At 40.0% G+C, this 8,474-nt stretch overlaps 1 non-coding gene across 1 annotated transcript; it reads left to right on the plus strand.

Annotated features, from left to right (window-relative positions):
• The first annotated feature begins 7,981 nt into the window (after positions 1 to 7,981).
• On the plus strand, positions 7,982 to 8,089 carry LOC112704502 (small nucleolar RNA R71). The gene has a single exon (XR_003155125.1). It is a non-coding gene; the product is annotated as a small nucleolar RNA R71 (small nucleolar RNA).
• The last annotated feature ends 385 nt before the right edge of the window (positions 8,090 to 8,474 follow it).

An 8,474-nucleotide genomic window follows, 5' to 3' on the forward strand; every position in this document is an offset into this window, starting at 1 on the left:
GCTCAGCTTTTGAGGAGGAAAGAACTTGGCCAAGAAGGCCGTGACCAGCTTATCCCAAAAGTCCAGGCTATCTTTAGGTTGTGAGTCCAACCATATTCTAGCTCTGTCTCTCATAGCAAAAGGAAAAAGCATAAGCCTGTAGACTTCAGGATCTACTCCATCAGTCTTAACAGTATCACAGATTTGCAAGAACTCAGTTAAAAATTGGTAGGGATCTTCTGATGGAAGTCCATGAAACTTGCAGTTCTGTTGCATTAGAGCAACTAGTTGAGGCTTCAACTCAAAATTGTTTGCTCCAATGGCAGGGATTGAGATGTTTCTTCCATAAAAATTGGAAGTAGGTGTAGTATAATCACCAAGCATCCTCCTTGCGCCTCCACCATTGTTATTGGGTTCGGCCATGTCTCTTTCTTTTTCAAGATTCTCTGTAAGGTTTTCTCTGGATTGTTGTGCTTTAGCTTCTCTTAGCTTCTTCTTCAGAGTCCTTTCAGGTTCAGGATCTACTTTAACAAGAATGTCCTTGTCCTTGCTCCTGCTCATATGAAGAAGAAGAAAACAGAAAAGGAAGAGGAATCCTCTATGTCACAGTATAGAGATTCCTTTATGTGAGTAGAAGAAGAAAAGAATAGAAGAAGGATGAGAAAAATTCGAACATAGAGGAGAAGAGAGGGTTCAAATTTTTAGATGAAGAGAAGAGTTAGTAAATAAATAAATAAATAGAAGGAGATGAGAGAGAGGAGTTTTCGAAAATTATTTTTGAAAAATGGTTAGTGATTTTTGAAAATTTGAAAAAGAAATAAAATTAAAATTAAAATTTGAAATAATTAGTTAATTAAAAGAATTTTGAAAAAGGGTGAGGAATTTTCGAAAATTAGAAAGAGAAAAGTGGTTAGGTGATTTTGAAAAAGATAAGAAACAAACAAAAAGTCAATTAGTTAGTTGAAAAAGATTTGAAAATCAATTTTGAAAAGATAAGAAGTTGGAAAAGATTTTGAAATTGATTTTGAAAAAGATATGATTTGAAAAAGATATTTTGAAAAGATATGATTGAAAAAGATATTTTGGAAAAGATTTGAAAAGGAAATTAAAAAGATTTGATTTTTAAAATTAAAATTGATTACTTGACTAACAAGAAACTAAAATATATGATTCTAGAATTTAAAGATTGAACATTTCTTAACAAGAAAGTAACAAACTTCAAATTTTTGAATCAATCACATTAATTGTTAGTAAAGTTTTCGAAAATCATGAAATAAAGATAAGAAAAAGATTTTGAAAATCAATTTTAAAATTTTCGAAAAAAAATGAAAAAGATTTTATTTTTGAAAAAGATTTTGAAAAGATAAGATTTTTAAAATTGAAATCTTGACTTGACAAACAAGAAACAACTTATTTTAAAATTTTTTGACTAAGTCAACCCAAAGATTTCGAAATTTATGAGAGAAATAAGGAAAATATTTTTTTTTATTTTTTAATGATGAGAGAAAAAAAAAACAAAAATGACTCACAACATGAAAATTATGAATCAAAACACATGATGCATGCAAGAACACTATGAATGTCAAGATGAACACCAAGAACATTTTGAAGATCAAGATGAACATCAAGACTTATTTTTGAAAAATTTTCAAGATAAGAAAAACATGCAAGACACCAAACTTAGAAATGTTTCATGCTTAGACACTGGTGCGCGAAATTGTGATCAATACTTTTCACAACTCAAATAATCCCCGGTAATGAATCCAAAAACTTGGTGTTCAATACCATGGCATAAACACAACTTCGCACAACTAACCAGCAAGTGTACTGGGTCGTCCAAGTAATAAACCTTACGCGAGTAAGGGTCGATCCCACAGAGATTGTTGGTATGAAGCAAGCTATGGTCACCTTGTAAATCTTAGTCAGGCAAACTCAAATGGGTATGGTGATAAACGAATAAAACATAAAGATGAAGATAGAGATACTTATGTAATCCATTGGTAGGAACTTCAGATAAGCATATGAAGATGCCTTCCCTTCCGTCTCTCTGCTTTCCTACTGTCTTCATCCAATCCTTCTTACTCCTTTCCATGGCAAGCTTATGCAAGGGTTTCACCGTTGTCAGTGGCTACCTCCCATCCTCTCAGTGAAAATGTTCCTATGCTCTGTCACAGCATGGCTAATCATCTGTCGGTTCTCGGTCAGGTCGGAATAGAATCCAGCGATTCTTTTGCGTCTGTCACTAACGCCCCGCCTGCTAGGAGTTTGAAGCACGTCACAGTCATTCAATCATTGAATCCTACTCAGAATACCACAGACAAGGTTAGACCTTCCGGATTCTCTTGAATGCCGCCATCAGTTCTAGCCTATACCACGAAGACTCTGATCTCACGGAATGGTTGGCTCGGTTGTCAGGCGAGCACTCGGTTGTCAGGCGATCAACCATGCATCGTGCAATCAGGAATCCAAGAGATATTCACCCAATCGAAGGTAGAACGGAGGTGGTTGTCAGTCACACGTTCATAGGTGAGAATGATGATGAGTGTCACGGATCATCACATTCATCAAGTTGAAGAACAAGTGATATCTTAGAACAAGAACAAGCGGAATTGAATGGAAGAACAATAGTAATTGCATTAATACTCGAGGTACAGCAGAGCTCCACACCTTAATCTATGGTGTGTAGAAACTCCACCGTTGAAAATACATAAGAACAAGGTCTAGGCATGGCCATGAGGCCAGCCTCCCAATGATCTAAGATAGCATAACAATGAAGATAGCTACCCTTCGATGTCTCAATACAATAGTAAAAGGTCCTACTTATAGAAAACTAGTAGCCTAAGGTTTACAGAAATGAGTAAATGACATAAAAATCCACTTCCGGGCCCACTTGGTGTGTGCTTGGGCTGAGCAATGAAGCATTTTCGTGCAGAGACTTCTCTTGGAGTTAAACGCCAGCTTTTATGCCAGTTTGGGCGTTTAACTCCCATTTTGGTGCCAGTTCCAGCGTTTAACGCTGGGATTTCTGAGGGTGACTTTGAACGCCGGTTTGGGCCATCAAATCTTGGGCAAAGTATGGACTATCATATATTGCTGGAAAGCCCAGGATGTCTACTTTCCAACGCCGTTGAGAGCGCGCCAATTTGGCTTCTGTAGCTCCAGAAAATCCGCTTCGAGTGCAGGGAGGTCAGAATCCAACAGCATCTGCAGCCCTTTTCAGTCTCTGAATCAGATTTTTGCTCAGGTCCCTCAATTTCAGCCAGAAAATACCTGAAATCACAGAAAAACACACAAACTCATAGTAAAGTCCAGAAAAGTGAATTTTAACTAAAAACTAATAAAAATATACTAAAAACTAACTAGATCAGACTAAAAACATACTAAAAACAATGCCAAAAAGCGTACAAATTATCCGCTCATCACAACACCAAACTTAAATTGTTGCTTGTCCTCAAGCAACTGAAAATCAAATAAGATAAAAAGAAGAGAATATGCAATGAATTCCAAAAACATCTATGAAGATCAGTATTAATTAGATGAGCGGGGCTTTTAGCTTTTTGCCTCTCAATAGTTTTGGCATCTCACTCTATCCTTTGAAATTCAGAATGATTGGCTTCTTTAGGAACTTAGAATCCGGATAGTGTTATTGATTCTCCTAGTAGAGTATGATGATTCTTGAATAAAGCTACTTATTGAGTCTTGGCTGTGGCCCAAAGCACTCTGTCTTCCAGTATTACCACCGGATACATACATGCCACAGACACATAATTGGGTGAACCTTTTCAGATTGTGACTCAGCTTTGCTAGAGTCCCCAATTAGAGGTGTCCAGGGTTCTTAAGCACACTCTTTTTGCCTTGGATCACAACTTTATTTCTTTTTCTTTCCTTTTCTCCCTTTTTCTCTATTTTTTTTCGATTTTTTTTTCATTGCTTTTTCTTGCTTCAAGAATCATTTTTTATGATTTTTCAGATCCTCAGTAACATGTCTCCTTTTTCATCATTCTTTCAAGAGCCAACATTCATGAACCACAAATTCAAGATACATATGCACTGTTTAAGCATACATTCAGAAGACAAAAGTAATGCCACCACATCAAAATAATTAAACTATTATAAAATTCAAAATTCATGCAATTCTTTTTCTTTTTCAATTAAGCACGTTTTTATTTAAGAGAGGTGATGGATTCATAGGACATTCATAACTTTAAGGCATAGACACTAAGACACTAATGATCACAAGACACAAACATAGATAAACATAAGCATGAAATTCGAAAAACAGAAGAATAAAGAACAAGGAAATCAAGGAACGGGTCCACCTTAGTGATGGCGGCTCTTTCTTCCTCTTGAAGACCCTATGGAGTGCTTGAGCTCCTCAATGTCTCTTCCTTGTCTTTTTTGCTCCTCTCTCATGATTCTTTGATCTTCTCTAATTTCATGGAGGATGATGGAGTGTTCTTGGTGCTCCACCCTTAGTTGTCCCATGTTGGAACTCAATTCTCCTAGGGAGGTGTTTAGTTGCTCCCAATAGTTTTGTGGAGGAAAGTGCATCCCTTGAGGTATCTCAGGGATCTCATGATGAGTGGGGTCTCTTGTGTGCTCCATCCTCTTCTTAGTGATGGGCTTGTCCTCATCAATAGGGATGTCTCCCTCTATGTCAACTCCAACTGAATAACAGAGGTGACAAATGAGATGAGGGAAGGCTAACCTTGCCAAGGTAGAGGACTTGTCCGCCACCTTATAGAGCTCTTGAGCTATAACCTCATGAACTTCTATTCCTTCTCCAATCATGATGCTATAAATCATGATAGCCCGGTCTATGGTAACTTCGGACCGGTTGCTAGTGGGAATGATTGAGCGTTGGATAAACTCCAACCATCCTCTAGCCACGGGTTTGAGGTCATGCCTTCTCAATTGAACCGGCTTCCCTCTTGAATCTCTCTTCCATTGGGCGCCCTCTTCACATATGATCGTGAGGACTTGGTCCTACCTTTGATCAAAGTTGACCCTTCTAGTGTAAGGGTGTTCATCTCCTTGCATCATGGGCAAATTGAATGCCAACCTTACACTTTCCGGACTAAAATCCAAGTATTTCCCCCGAACCATAGTAAGATAATTCTTTGGATCCGGGTTCACACTTTGATCATGGTTCTTGGTGATCCATGCATTGGCATAGAACTCTTGAACCATCAAGATTCCGACTTGTTGAATGGGGTTGGTAAGAACTTCCCAACCTCTTCTTCGGATCTCATATTGGATCTCCGGATATTCACCCTTTTTGAGTGAAAAAGGGATCTCGGGGATCACCTTCTTTAAGGCCACAACTTCATAGAAGTGGTCTTGATGCACCCTTGAGATGAATCTCTCCATCTCCCATGACTCGGAGGTGGAAGCTTTTGCCTTCCCTTTCCTCTTTCTAGAGGTTTCTCCGGCCTTGGATGCCATAAATGGTTATGGAAAAACAAAAAGCAATGCTTTTACCACACCAAACTTAAAATGTTTGCTCGTCCTCGAGCAAAAGAAGGAAGAAGAGAGGAGAAGAAGAAGAAATGAGGAGAAAGGGAATGGCTTTGTGTTTGGCCAAAGGGGGGAGAAATGGTGTTTAGGTTGTGTGGAAAGGAAGGAGTGAAGGAGGGTTTATATAGGAGAGGGGGAAGGGTAGGGTTCGGTCATTGGAGGGTGGGTTTGGGTGGGAAAGTGGTTTGAATTTGAATGGTGAGGTAGGTGAGGTTTTATGAAGGATGGATGTGAGTGGTGAAGAGAAAGATGGGATTTGATAGGTGAAGGGTTTTTGGGGAAGAGGTGTTGAGGTGATTGGTGAATGGGTGAAGAAGAGAGAGAGTGGTGGGGTAGGTGGAGATCCTGTGGGGTCCACAGATCCTGAGGTGTCAAGGAAAAGTCATCCCTGCACCAAATGGCAAGCAAAATCTCGTTTTGTGCTAATTCTGGCGTTAAACGCCGGGCTGGTGCCCATTTCTGGCGTTTAACGCCAGCTTCTTGCCCTTTTCTGGCATTTAACGCCAGTCTGGTGCCCCTTTCTGGCATTAAACGCCCAGAATGGTGCCAGACTGGGCGTTAAACGCCCAACAGCTAGCCTCACTGGCGTTTAAATGCCAGTAAGTGCGTCCTCCAGGGTGTGCTGTTTTTCTTCCTGTTTTTCATTCTGTTTTTGCTTTTTTCATTGATTTTGTGACTTCTTATGATCATCAACCTACAAAAAATATAAAATAACAAAAGAAAATAGTTAATTATAAAACATTGGGTTGCCTCCCAACAAGCGCTTCTTTAATGTCATTAGCTTGACAGAGGACTCTTATGGAGCCTCAGAAATGCTCAGAGCTATGTTGGAACCTCCCAACACCAAACTTAGAGTTTGAATGTGGGGGTTCAACACCAAACTTAGAGTTTGGTTGTGGCCTCCCAACACCAAACTTAGAGTTTGACTGTGGGGGCTCTGTTTTGAGAGAAGCTCTTCATGCTTCCTCTCCATGATGACAGAGGGATATCCTTGGGCCTTAAACACCAAGGATTCTTCATTCACTTGAATGATCAACTCTCCTCTATCAACATCAATCACAGCCCTTGCTGTGGCTAGGAAGGGTCTGCCAAGGATGATGGATTCATCCATGCACTTCCCAGTCTTTAGGACTATGAAATCAGTAGGGATGTAATGGTCTTCAACTTTAACCAGAACATCCTCTACAAGTCCATGGGCTTGTTTTCTTGAGTTGTCTGCCATCTCTAGTGAGATTTTTACAGCTTGTACCTCAGAGATCCCTAACTTCTCCATTACAGAGAGAGGCATGAGGTTTACACTTGACCCTAAGTCACACAAGGTCTTCTTGAAGGTCATGGTGCCTATGGTACAAGGTATTGAAAACTTCCCAGGATCCTGTCTCTTTTGAGGCAGTTTCTGCCTAGACAAGTCATCCAGTTCTTTGGTGAGCAAAGGGGGTTCATCCTCCCAAGTCTCATTTCCAAATAACTTGTCATTTAGCTTCATGATTGCTCCAAGGTATTTAGCAACTTGCTCTTCAGTGGCATACTCATCCTCTTCAGAGGAAGAATACTCATCAGAGCTCATGAATGGTAGAAGTAAGTCCAATGGAATCTCTATGGTCTCAGTTTGAGCCTCAGATTCCCATGGTTCCTCATTGGGGAACTCATTGGAGGCCAGTGGACGCCCAGTGAGGCCTTCCTCAGTGGCGTTCACAGCCTCTCCTTCCTCCCAAAATTCGGCCATGTTGATGGCCTTGCACTCTCCTTTTGGATTTTCTTCTGTATTGCTTGGGAGAGTACTAGGAGGGAGTTCAGTAATTTTCTTGCTCAGCTGACCCACTTGTGCCTCCAAATTTCTAATGGAGGATCTTGTTTCAGTCATGAAACTTTGAGTGGTTTTGATCAGATCAGAGACCATGGTTGCTAAGTCAGAGTTATTCTGCTTAGAACTCTTTATCTGTTGCTGAGAAGATGATGGAAAAGGCTTGCTATTGCTAAACCTGTTTCTTCCACCATTATTATTGTTGAAACCTTGTTGGGGTCTCTGTTGATCCTTCCATGAAAAATTTGGATGATTTCTCCATGAAGGATTATAGGTGTTTCCATAGGGGTCTCCCATGTAATTCACCTCTTCCATTGAAGGGTTCTCAGGATCATAAGCTTCTTCCTCAGATGAAGCCTCCTTAGTACTGCTTGGTGCATTTTGCATTCCAGACAGACTTTGAGAAATCATATTGACTTGTTGAGTCAATATTTTATTCTGAGCCAATATGGCATTCAGAGTGTCAATCTCAAGAATTCCTTTCTTCTGACTAGTCCCATTGTTCACAGGATTTCTTTCAGAAGTGTACATGAATTGGTTATTTGCAACCATTTCAATCAGTTCTTGAGCTTCAGTAGGCGTCTTCTTCAGATGAAGAGATCCTCCTGCAGAGCTATCCAAAGACATCTTGGATAGTTCAGAGAGACCATCATAGAAAATACCTATGATGCTCCATTCAGAAAGCATATCAGAAGGACACTTTCTGATTAATTGTTTGTATCTTTCCCAAGCTTCATAGAGGGATTCTCCTTCCTTCTGTCTGAAGGTTTGGACTTCCACTCTAAGCTTACTCAATTTTTGAGGTGGAAAGAACTTTGCCAAGAAGGCATTGACTAGCTTTTCCCAAGAGTCCAGGCTTTCTTTAGGTTGAGAGTCCAACCATGTTCTAGCTCTGTCTCTTACAGCAAAAGGGAATAGCATAAGTCTGTAGACCTCAGGGTCAACCCCATTAGTCTTGACAGTGTCACAGATTTGCAAGAACTCAGCTAAGAACTGATGAGGATCTTCCAATGGAAGTCCATGGAACTTGCAATTCTGTTGCATTAGAGAAACTAATTGAGGCTTAAGCTCAAAGTTGTTTGCTCCAATGGCAGGGATAGAGATGCTTCTCCCATAGAAATCGGGAGTAGGTGCAGTAAAGTCACCCAGCACCTTTCTTGCATTGTTGGCATTG

Source organism: Arachis hypogaea, chromosome 7, assembly GCF_003086295.3.
Source record: "Arachis hypogaea cultivar Tifrunner chromosome 7, arahy.Tifrunner.gnm2.J5K5, whole genome shotgun sequence".
Classification (NCBI taxonomy): domain Eukaryota; kingdom Viridiplantae; phylum Streptophyta; class Magnoliopsida; order Fabales; family Fabaceae; genus Arachis; species Arachis hypogaea.